The sequence below is a fragment of the Alnus glutinosa genome, chromosome 10, assembly GCF_958979055.1.
Source record: "Alnus glutinosa chromosome 10, dhAlnGlut1.1, whole genome shotgun sequence".
Lineage (NCBI taxonomy): Eukaryota > Viridiplantae > Streptophyta > Magnoliopsida > Fagales > Betulaceae > Alnus > Alnus glutinosa.
This window is the reverse complement of record NC_084895.1, coordinates 8,490,001-8,500,000: the sequence shown is the minus strand read 5'-3', so window position 1 is coordinate 8,500,000 and position 10,000 is coordinate 8,490,001. Positions and strand designations below refer to the sequence as shown.

Here is a 10,000-nt window from a genome sequence, read left to right as displayed (position 1 = left end):
AACCCAACCCACCTTTGAGAAAATAGTAATTTCCTTGAGTGTGAAACTAGGCATAGTAGATTGGTCTAGCAATGAGAATGGTTAAATAATAATAATAATAATAATAATAATAATGTTAGAATAATATATTAAGGTTTGAGTGCATTATGGTAGGTAAATTTGAGTGCATTATGGTAGGTAAGGTTGAGTGCATTGTGGTAGGTAAATTTGAGTGCATTGTGGTAGGTAAGTTTGAGTGCATTGTGGTAGGTAAGGTTAATTCCCATCCATTGGGTCAAAATGTGTCTACTTGATCCTAACCATTCATTGTGCATTGTGGTAGGTAAGGTTAATTCCCATCCATTGGATCAAAATGTGTCTACTTGATCCTAACCATTCATTCTCTTATAAATAGAACCAAGATGGAAGACACAATACCCATCAAGCTTCACTCATACACACACCTAAGGCCAAGAGAGAAAATTGTGGGATTTGTGTAGTTTTGTGTGGTTTAAGGCTTGAAGTGTGTGCAAGGAAGTATTTTGGTAAAAGCTCGATCCCAATGCTAATGGAAAGTCCAAGTAAGGGACCCTCTACCCCTTCTCAAATTGTTATGATGTATTACTTTAATTTATTCCTTTATTGCATAATTGCGATTTGATTGTTCTTGATTCGGTATTTCAATTTATTTTTGTTTATATGAAGGATTTGTCTTAAATTGGTTTTTGATGTGAAAGTTATTGAGTAAAAATGATATTTTGGAATTTGTGATTTTGAGAAAAACCTCGGTTCTAAAGGACTTTGCAATTTTTGAGAATTTATTATTTTAACCGAGATGTGAAGTCACCTTTTTGGAAGTAACGATAAAAGAAGAAAAAAAAAAAATTTTGTGAAACCCTCCAACACGTTGCCCCTGGATATACAAGAAAAGAATGAGAAAGTTTTGTGAGAAAACTCTATAAGATATATATAAAGGAGAAATTTTTGAGAAAAGGGCACGTGTGTGGAGGAGACTATTATTTTGGGCCCCAGATATATTCGCAGAGATTCGCAGAGATTAAGCTCAGTACCGTTGCTTGAGATGGAAGCGCACCCGCTGAAGAACTTAGTGAAAGCGGTAATCCGTCTCTATGTCATGCTAAGTGCACTTTAATTAATTAGCTGACGGGGGCAGGGCCTGTGGCCACAGGTAAACTGCATTACCTGCCCGAGGTCACAACAATGACCGCGCAACCCTATTTACACAGGGCGTAATAGTGTACAGGGGCATATTATGAGAAATAATTGATTTCAAACATATATTATATCTTGTGTATAAAAAAAATGAGTTTTTGACAATTGTTTTGAGGTTTTAAAGAAAAGAATTTAACTCAACTGTTTTATGGTTGAGGATTTCCTTACTGAGCATTTTTCGCTCACCCCTTATTTTGTTTTTTGTTTTCAGGTTATGAACAGAGAGACCTAGGTGGCCGGGATGGGATCTAGGATTTGCATTAGATCATTGCATCTTAATTACCTTAATAAGTGCACTTGCACAACAAATTTAGCTTTTCTTTAAATTCTCAGTTATTGAATCTTTCATAATTAAATTTTCGAAATCACCGTTTCCGCATTTATTAAAGCTCTGAGTTTTAAAATCTTTATTATTTTTGTTATTAAATTCAGCATATTAGCTAGGTTGTTGACAGACCTTACGAATCTTTGCAGTTTGGTGTATGAGAATGGACGAACCTAACCCTCAGTGGGTTTGGGGGCGTTACAGTTTTGGTATCAGAGCAAAGGTTATAAGGTTCTGTAGACTTTAGGAGCTAGATCATTAAGATAGACTTAGTGGGGTAATGGGGAATCACATTCCGGCCTAGCAGAGTCCGTCCTTTCTTGTCTTGTATTCAGTGCTAGGGAATCATTCCCTATTTTTTTTTTAACACCAACGCTTATAACATCAATTGTATAGATGGCACCCCACACTCGTAACCAAGGAAACCTCCATGAGAACGACAATAGCGGAAATACGGGAAACCCGGCGCCGAACGGAAACCCCGAGACCTTGACCGCATTGGCTGCTCAACTGGTGGACCTAGTGAAGATGGGTGCAAATACTAACCGAGAGATGGTCAACTATGCTACTTTCAAATTTACAGCTGAAGCAGAACGTAAGTGGACAACGCCCTATGTGCCAGACTTGTGGGAAAATGCATTATGGGAGATGCCGACTTGGACAGTCGGGTTATTATCGGTGTGGTGGACCAGGACACCTCACTAAGGATTACAGGGCTCCTGCCAATAATTCAACCAATCAGGATCGCCCAGGGAAAACAACGGAATACTGCGCCTGCACGTGTATATACCCTAACTCCAGGTGATGTAGCAGCGTCAAACGAAGTAGTGACGGGTACACTTTTGATTTCATCCCACTAGGCTCTTTGACTCTGGTACAACGCATTCATTTATGTCATACTCTTTTTCACGAGACTATAACTTGATGTCTGAGTAGTTAGATGTAGACCTCGCAGTAGCTACCCCTGTAGGGAATTGCATCATAGCAGTTTGACTTTGTGAACCCTAGGATTGATCTTATTAAGGTTGAAGTCTCTAAGTTGGAATCAATACTAAGGAGTAAGTTATGATCAGTATCAAAGTATGATAGGTTTTCAAGACCTGTTTAACTAAGTGTTAAGTTGTACAATCTTTCTCGAGGAATAGCAAATTGCATCGGTTATAGATCAACTTGTTTGGATGGGTAGGTATTGATGGCCACCATATTTTGAGGTATAGTCATGATTTATGGAATGCTTTTAAGGATATAGATTATAGAAATTTGGATGCTTAACATCTTGGCAGATTTATGGATATTAAGTCAATAAATATATTAAGCATCACATAGATATTTTAGGTGCATAGAGAAAAATATTGAAGTTTAGAGATTTCTTGATTTACTGTAGGATGTAAACAAAGATATCTATGATCTTGAATCTGGTATCCTTTTGAAGATGGACACTTAATCTATAGATGCTGATTCATGTGTTTTAAGGACATATAAGAAAATAAGTTGATCGAGTAAATTGATGATATTTGGGACAATTAGATTCTTGTGATCAGATAACTTTAGTGAAGTTAGAATATATTGAGAAATTATTGAGGTTTTCTAGAGTTTAAGTTGATTGATATAACTGTTTTGATATGTGATGCACATAAGACGAGTCTCTCAGTAAACCCTAATTCTGGGAATAAATGTTCTAACTATCAGATCTGAGTATTTATCACTACATGAAAAATTTATACTTGAGAATTTGATGTGGAGGTATAGATTGATTCTATGACATGAAATGTTTAGGAATGATCTGTTCTAAATCCTTAGCTTAGATGATAAGTTTTATGATGTAACCGTCATAGATTGTTTGTCCTCAACACTAATGTTTGTTGATTGATTAGTTAAATGATTGACTGATTGTCCTTCGTCTCAATCGAACAACGATGACAGAGTAAACAACGTCGATAGAAATAGAAGCTCATCTCAGATGCGATAAGCTCAAATAAGATTTGTAACCAAACTGGTGTCAGGTATGACTTCCATTGGATTGAGCTCGCATAAAAGTTGCATTATCTTTTTAAGTAAAGTCAGTACTCAACTGTTAAGATTAAGATTTCCTTAACAGGCTCCCTAAGATGAACATATATGGAGAATAGGTTATGATATACCACTTATATTGATGCCTAGTTGAATTTTAGGAAAGTGAGTAATGCTATGTGATAGACAAAAGGAAGTTGTTCCTAATTCAGGCTACAGGAATATGGTAATTGATTGTAATATTAGATGTTGATAACACATTGATTTTTTGAGATGACTGATTTAATGAATTAGATATTAAGTGAATGTCTGATTCCTAGCTGAACACATTTGAGGTTTATCCGATTAACCCTAGAATGTAAAGGAAAGATATGTTATGACTAATGGGTATCTATTATTCCAAATCTGGTATCTTTGAAGATAGGTGTATAAAGCATAAATTACTGATTTATATATATATGAGGAAGTTAGTTCATCAAATGATTTAATGATTTTTGGAGAGATTATTTTCCCTATGCATCTGACAAACTTTGGGGAAGTTTATATATATATTTGAGGTCTTTCTAGAGCTTAAGTTAAATAAAATTTTGATTATGTGATTCATTGATTTTCTTAGATATCCTTGCTTGGCGGATAAGTTTATGATTAGAATATTTGAGTATTGATTGACTGCATAACTAAATTAGAGTAATACTAGGGTTTTAATCTATTGCAATTTGAGGATGATAGTAATTATGCAAGAATAAGAAAGAAGATCATGATATTATACAAGAGTTATACCTTAGCAATAGGTCGAAAAGAAATAACAGTTCAAAGGGTTATAGCAGCCTTAGGAGAGTTTTTGAGAGATAAGAACAGTACGTAGAAAATAATTATTGTCTTACAAGATGAACCACTTTGGATTTAAAGAAAACCATAGACTTGCAAATAGGACCTTTTCTGCATCATTCCCGGAGAGTTCGGTATGCTTATACCTGTAGGTATTTCATAGTACTGCAGTTAGTTATTTATTTTTGTTAGTAAAGAATTGCTAGATCAAATAGAATACCTGGCTAAGTTTCTGGGCGGAAAACCCTAAGATTTTGGACTGCAAGCAAGAGATCCTTGTGTTGTTCTCGGAGACGATTAGTGTTCTGCTCCAAATCAGCATACCTCTTTCCTAAGTCTTTCGCATATGAATTTACCACTTTCTTCAGCTTTCTATTTTCTTGCTGAAGAACCCGATTCCTTCGCCTAAAGTCCATGTACATTCGCTGCAAAGTCAAAATTTGAGCTTTCAGCGCTTGAATTTCATTCCCTCGAACTTGCAGACGTCGAGCCATATTTGTAACTGAAGAAGCACCCTGAATACTGAATGCCAAAGAATCATTGATGGCTTGGGCATCAGTCCTATCTGCCAATAATTTTTCATCTCGGGGAGTTATGATGCCTTGAGCCACAGATGCAGCTACTGCATCACTTAGCATCACAGAGTCATTGGTCATAAGACGACCTTTTTGAGATAGGAATAATGGACGCCAAATTTTTGGTTGTACTTCAGGCACAGCATTCAGATCAAGATTATTTTGGGAAGAGGAAGAAGCCATTTTTTTTTTTTGGAAAACTCAAGAAATGAAGATCCTCAAAGAACCTGAAGGAGAAAAGATAGAAATGAAGCTGTTCTTCGAAAGATCTGAAGGGAAGGAAAGAGAACTTAATCAGTGGACAAGACGCGGTCTAATAGACGTCATTCTGAGCACGGCCGCCACTACCACTTGTAGACAGCTCTCGAATTACGAGTCCTCTCTCTTTTTCAACTTTCACTTTTCACCTTCTCGAATTCCGAATTCACCCAAAGACTTTTCCGGATTCATCGCCGCACTTTCCGCAACTAGCATTCGTAGAGGGGCATCCCGAGAATGAGCTGGATGAGTATTCCGAGAAAAAGAATGGAGATTTTACGATCCACTGTCAGTACCACTTGCACCGACCCTTCTCAAATCTCCTCTATAAATTCACTCATCTTCTCCCTTGCAAAGCACACCTTTGAGCTCTCAACTCTTCACGCTTTGAAAGCCAAAATTTTTCTTCTGGTCTAAGCTTATCATCGCTTCCTGAGAAGGAAGACGTAGTTTCATAACCAATTTCAAAGTCTAAAGTTGGAAAAATGCAGCATCACAACCAGATTCACAAACAGCGAAACAAGATTATTCTTGATCATGCAAGACCTTCTCTTCCCCATCTCCCTCTCCTTCGAGGCTTCCATGTTCTCATTTGGCAAGCTTTCCACCACGATTATCAGAAAACATCATCACAAAAGGGATTTGTTGTGCAAGAAATCTTCCTATAATGAGAAATGAAATGTTTTCTTTTCTGCAATCCACATATTAGTTTGATCTCTTATACTTCTTGTTATAATGAGAATTTCTTAAATGATGTTAGATTATCAATTATGATGAACTGTCGGGATTCTAAAGAAAGATTTCCAATCTGATTTATATGGGATGAGTTTGAGGTTTAAAGGATTAATATCAATTCTATGATAGTAGCCAGTGATTACGGATTTTGATGATAGGTTAATATTTTAAGGCAATTCTGAATTACGGAACTAGAAATATATGATTTTGTTATTGGAGGAATTTTTGGTGTTATAGAAATATGATTTGCAAAAATTTTGTTGGAAAACAATGTGTTATGATTAAATCCCATTTTGAAGTTCATTTGGATTAGAATAATTTTTATGGGATAATACTGTTAATATTCTTTCTGACCAGAATCGTGATGATTGTAATGTCAAATGTGGAGACTAGGTTTCGATGCATTTCTGATATTGATGCTTAGTTGATTTTTGGAAAGTGAGAAATACTACATGGCAGTAAATGGAATCAATTATATATCCGATAATATGATCAAGGAAACTAATTATGTTATTGAGGTTTAAGCCTTAGATTTTGAAATTTGCTGATTTACAGATGTGATGTTTATACTTGATGATCTTAGAATTTCTACATCTCTAATAAATACTAAGTATACCTTTGATTAATTGATCTATACTTCGAGGTTAAATCTTGCAATGGAATGCAAGGATATTGCCTGATTTATAATTTGAGGTTTACCTATGATTGGAGACAAGATTTGAAAATGATAGTGTCTTACACACTTTTTGTTGTTAAAAGAAATCATGATTACAAGACCTAATCTTAAGCCTTTATACCTTTGTCATGATATTAAGGATAGTTATGATTGATTTGATTTACGTGTCTATGATATATCACAAATTTATGATCGAAGTAAATAGAATTTCTTGGTGTTATCGTCGGAGAATCTTAAGATTTAAAAATTATATTATGAGATCAACATTTCAGCCTTCCGCAAGGCCATTTGAGGTTAATTAGGGTAGACCATATTTTGGTTTTCAATTCTTGCAGCTTATGATTTATTATGAATAATATGATATATGTTTTTGAGGTTTGAAGAATTAAGACTGTCTTACTTGAGGATAGGAACAGTTGGATTTAGTAATAACGTTTAAGGATTTTCTAATGGAAAGGAATTTCAACCCCTAAGGATTATTAAGCACGGTCTTTTTATCGAGACGTTGAACTTTGAATAAGATTCTTCCCTAGTATTGGGAGGTGGAATTTCAATAACACAAGATGAAAGACTTTTCTTTGGGAACATCGGATAGCAAGGTCAGAGTTACGTATTCTTAAGGTAGAAGACTGAATCTAAGTTAGGTGAGACCTTATCGGATGAATATCCTTTATAAGTATGTGACACCGCTCAAGTACGAGTATACTCTCTTGTTTCTTCGACAAGGTAATATGAAATATGCATTAGTTTCTTTGTTTGGGGAAAACTTTATAGCTTTCGAATTTCGGGGACGAAATCCTGTTAAGGGGAGAAGAATGTAGCGCCCCAGATTTTAAGACATAAATTATAATGGTTTAAATTAATTTTAAAACATTTTTAATAAGGAAAAAGAATAATTATGATTATTTATGTAAATAAATGTGTATTTTTGTTTTTAGAAACGTTTATAGTTACAATTTGATAAAAACTCAAAACATACCTTAAACTTTGGAATAACAAAAAAAGGGTCAAACGAACTTCGTTTTGGTTGATTCAAAAGCCATAACGCTCGTCTTGAAGTCCTCTAGCTATCCTCCAAATTTCATAATTTTTGGACTCTATTTGATACCCGAAAACATCCGTGAAAAATTATACCTCTGTATAGGACGAAAATTCAGTTAAGTTATTATTAATGGGCCCATTTCGAATTCAACCCATTCCAATTGCTATCCACAAACTCAACCCACATTTCACATGTTAAATTCACATTATTCATTAACGGGCCATCTTTGAACTTAACCCAACCCATTCCAATTGCTATCTACAAACCCAACCCACCTTTGAGAAAATAGTAATTTCCTTGAGTGAGAAACTAGGCATAGTAGATTGGTCTAACAATGAGAATGGTTAAATAATAATAATAATAATAATGTTAGAATAATATATTAAGGTTTGAGTGCATTATGGTAGGTAAATTTGAGTGCATTATGATAGGTAAGGTTGAGTGCATTGTGGTAGGTAAATTTGAGTGCATTGTGGTAGGTAAGGTTGAGTGCATTGTGGTAGGTAAGTTTGAGTGCATTGTGGTAGGTAAGGTTAATTCTCATCCATTGGGTCAAAATGTGTCTACTTGATCCTAACCATTCATTGTGCATTGTGGTAGGTAAGTTTGAGTGCATTGTGGTAGGTAAGGTTAATTCCCATCCATTGGATCAAAATGTGTCTACTTGATCCTAACCATTCATTCTCTTATAAATAGAACCAAGATGGAAGACACAATACCCATCAAGCTTCACTCACACACACACCTAAGGCCAAGAGAGAAAATTGTGGGATTTGTGTAGTTTTGTGTGGTTTAAGGCTTGAAGTGTGTGCAAGGAAGTATTTTGGTAAAAGCTCGATCCCGATGCTAATGGAAAGTCCAAGTAAGGGACCCTCTACCCCTTCTCAAATTGTTATGATGTATTACTTTAATTTATTCCTTTATTGCATAATTGCGATTTGATTGTTCTTGATTCAGTATTTCAATTTATTTTTGTTTATATGAAGGATTTGTCTTAAATTGGTTTTTGATGTAAAAGTTATTGAGTAAAAATGATATTTTGGAATTTGTGATTTTGAGAAAAACCTCGGTTCTAAAGGACTTTGCAATTTTTGAGAATTTATTATTTTAACCGAGATGTGAAGTCACCTTTTTGGAAGTAACGATAAAAGAAGAAAAAAAAAAAATTTGTGAAACCCTCCAACACGTTGCCCCTGGATATACAAGAAAAGAATGAGAAAGTTTTGTGAGAAAACTCTATGAGATATATATAAAGGAGAAATTTTTGAGAAAAGGGCACGTGTGTGGAGGAGACTATTATTTTAGGCCCCAGATATATTCGCAGAGATTCGCAGAGATTAAGCTCGGTACCGTTGCTTGAGATGGAAGCGCACCCGCTGAAGAACTTAGTGAAAGCGGTAATCCGTCTCTATGTCATGCTAAGTGCACTTTAATTAATTAGCTGACGGGGGCAGGGCCTGTGGTCACAGGTAAACTGCATTACCTGCCCGAGGTCACAGCAATGACCGCGCAACTCTATTTACACAGGGCGTAATAGTGTACAGGGGCATATTATGAGAAATAATTGATTTCAAACATATATTATATCTTGTGTATAAAAAAAATGAGTTTTTGACAATTGTTTTGAGGTTTTAAAGAAAAGAATTTAACTCAACTGTTTTATGGTTGAGGATTTCCTTACTGAGCATTTTTCGCTCACCCCTTATTTTGTTTTTTGTTTTCAGGTTATGAACAGAGAGACCTAGGTGGCCGGGATGGGATCTAGGATTTGCATTAGATCATTGCATCTCAATTACCTTAATAAGTGCACTTGCACAACAAATTTAGCTTTTCTTTAAATTCTCAGTTATTGAATCTTTCATAATTAAATTTTCGAAATCACCGTTTCCGCATTTATTAAAGCTCTGAGTTTTAAAATCTTTATTATTTTTGTTATTAAATTCAGCATATTAGCTAGGTTGTTGGCAGACCTTACGAATCTTTGCAGTTTGGTGTATGAGAATGGACGAACCTAACCCTTAGTGGGTTTGGGGGCGTTACATGACGCACTACAAAATTGAATTCTGACTTCACTGGATTTAAGTATTAATTATATATATATATATATATATATATATAATTGAGTCATTATAACCTCTAAAAACACATTTATCATGTCCAAATCTAGAAGTCAAACGTCAGCAAAAAGTGTCAATTTGGTAACTAAATAGTCAGCTCTAAATCTAAAAAGTACCCATGGACCTTTCACAAAATTTTAACACATGATAGATATTTCTAATGTGAGTATAATGGGCTTTGATTCGACTAAGTCTGAGTTCGTTTGACCTGTTTTTGGTTCA

At 35.1% G+C, this 10,000-nt stretch overlaps 1 long non-coding RNA gene and 1 pseudogene across 1 annotated transcript; both read left to right on the top strand.

The window, feature by feature from the left end:
- Positions 1–2,242, top strand: part of LOC133878988 (uncharacterized) — a 14,794-nt pseudogene extending 12,552 nt beyond the window's left edge.
- A 6,026-nt stretch (positions 2,243–8,268) lies between these two features.
- On the top strand, positions 8,269–9,554 carry LOC133879312 (uncharacterized). The gene is made up of 2 exons (XR_009902033.1): positions 8,269–8,523; positions 9,386–9,554. It is a non-coding gene; the product is annotated as an uncharacterized LOC133879312 (long non-coding RNA).
- The last annotated feature ends 446 nt before the right edge of the window (positions 9,555–10,000 follow it).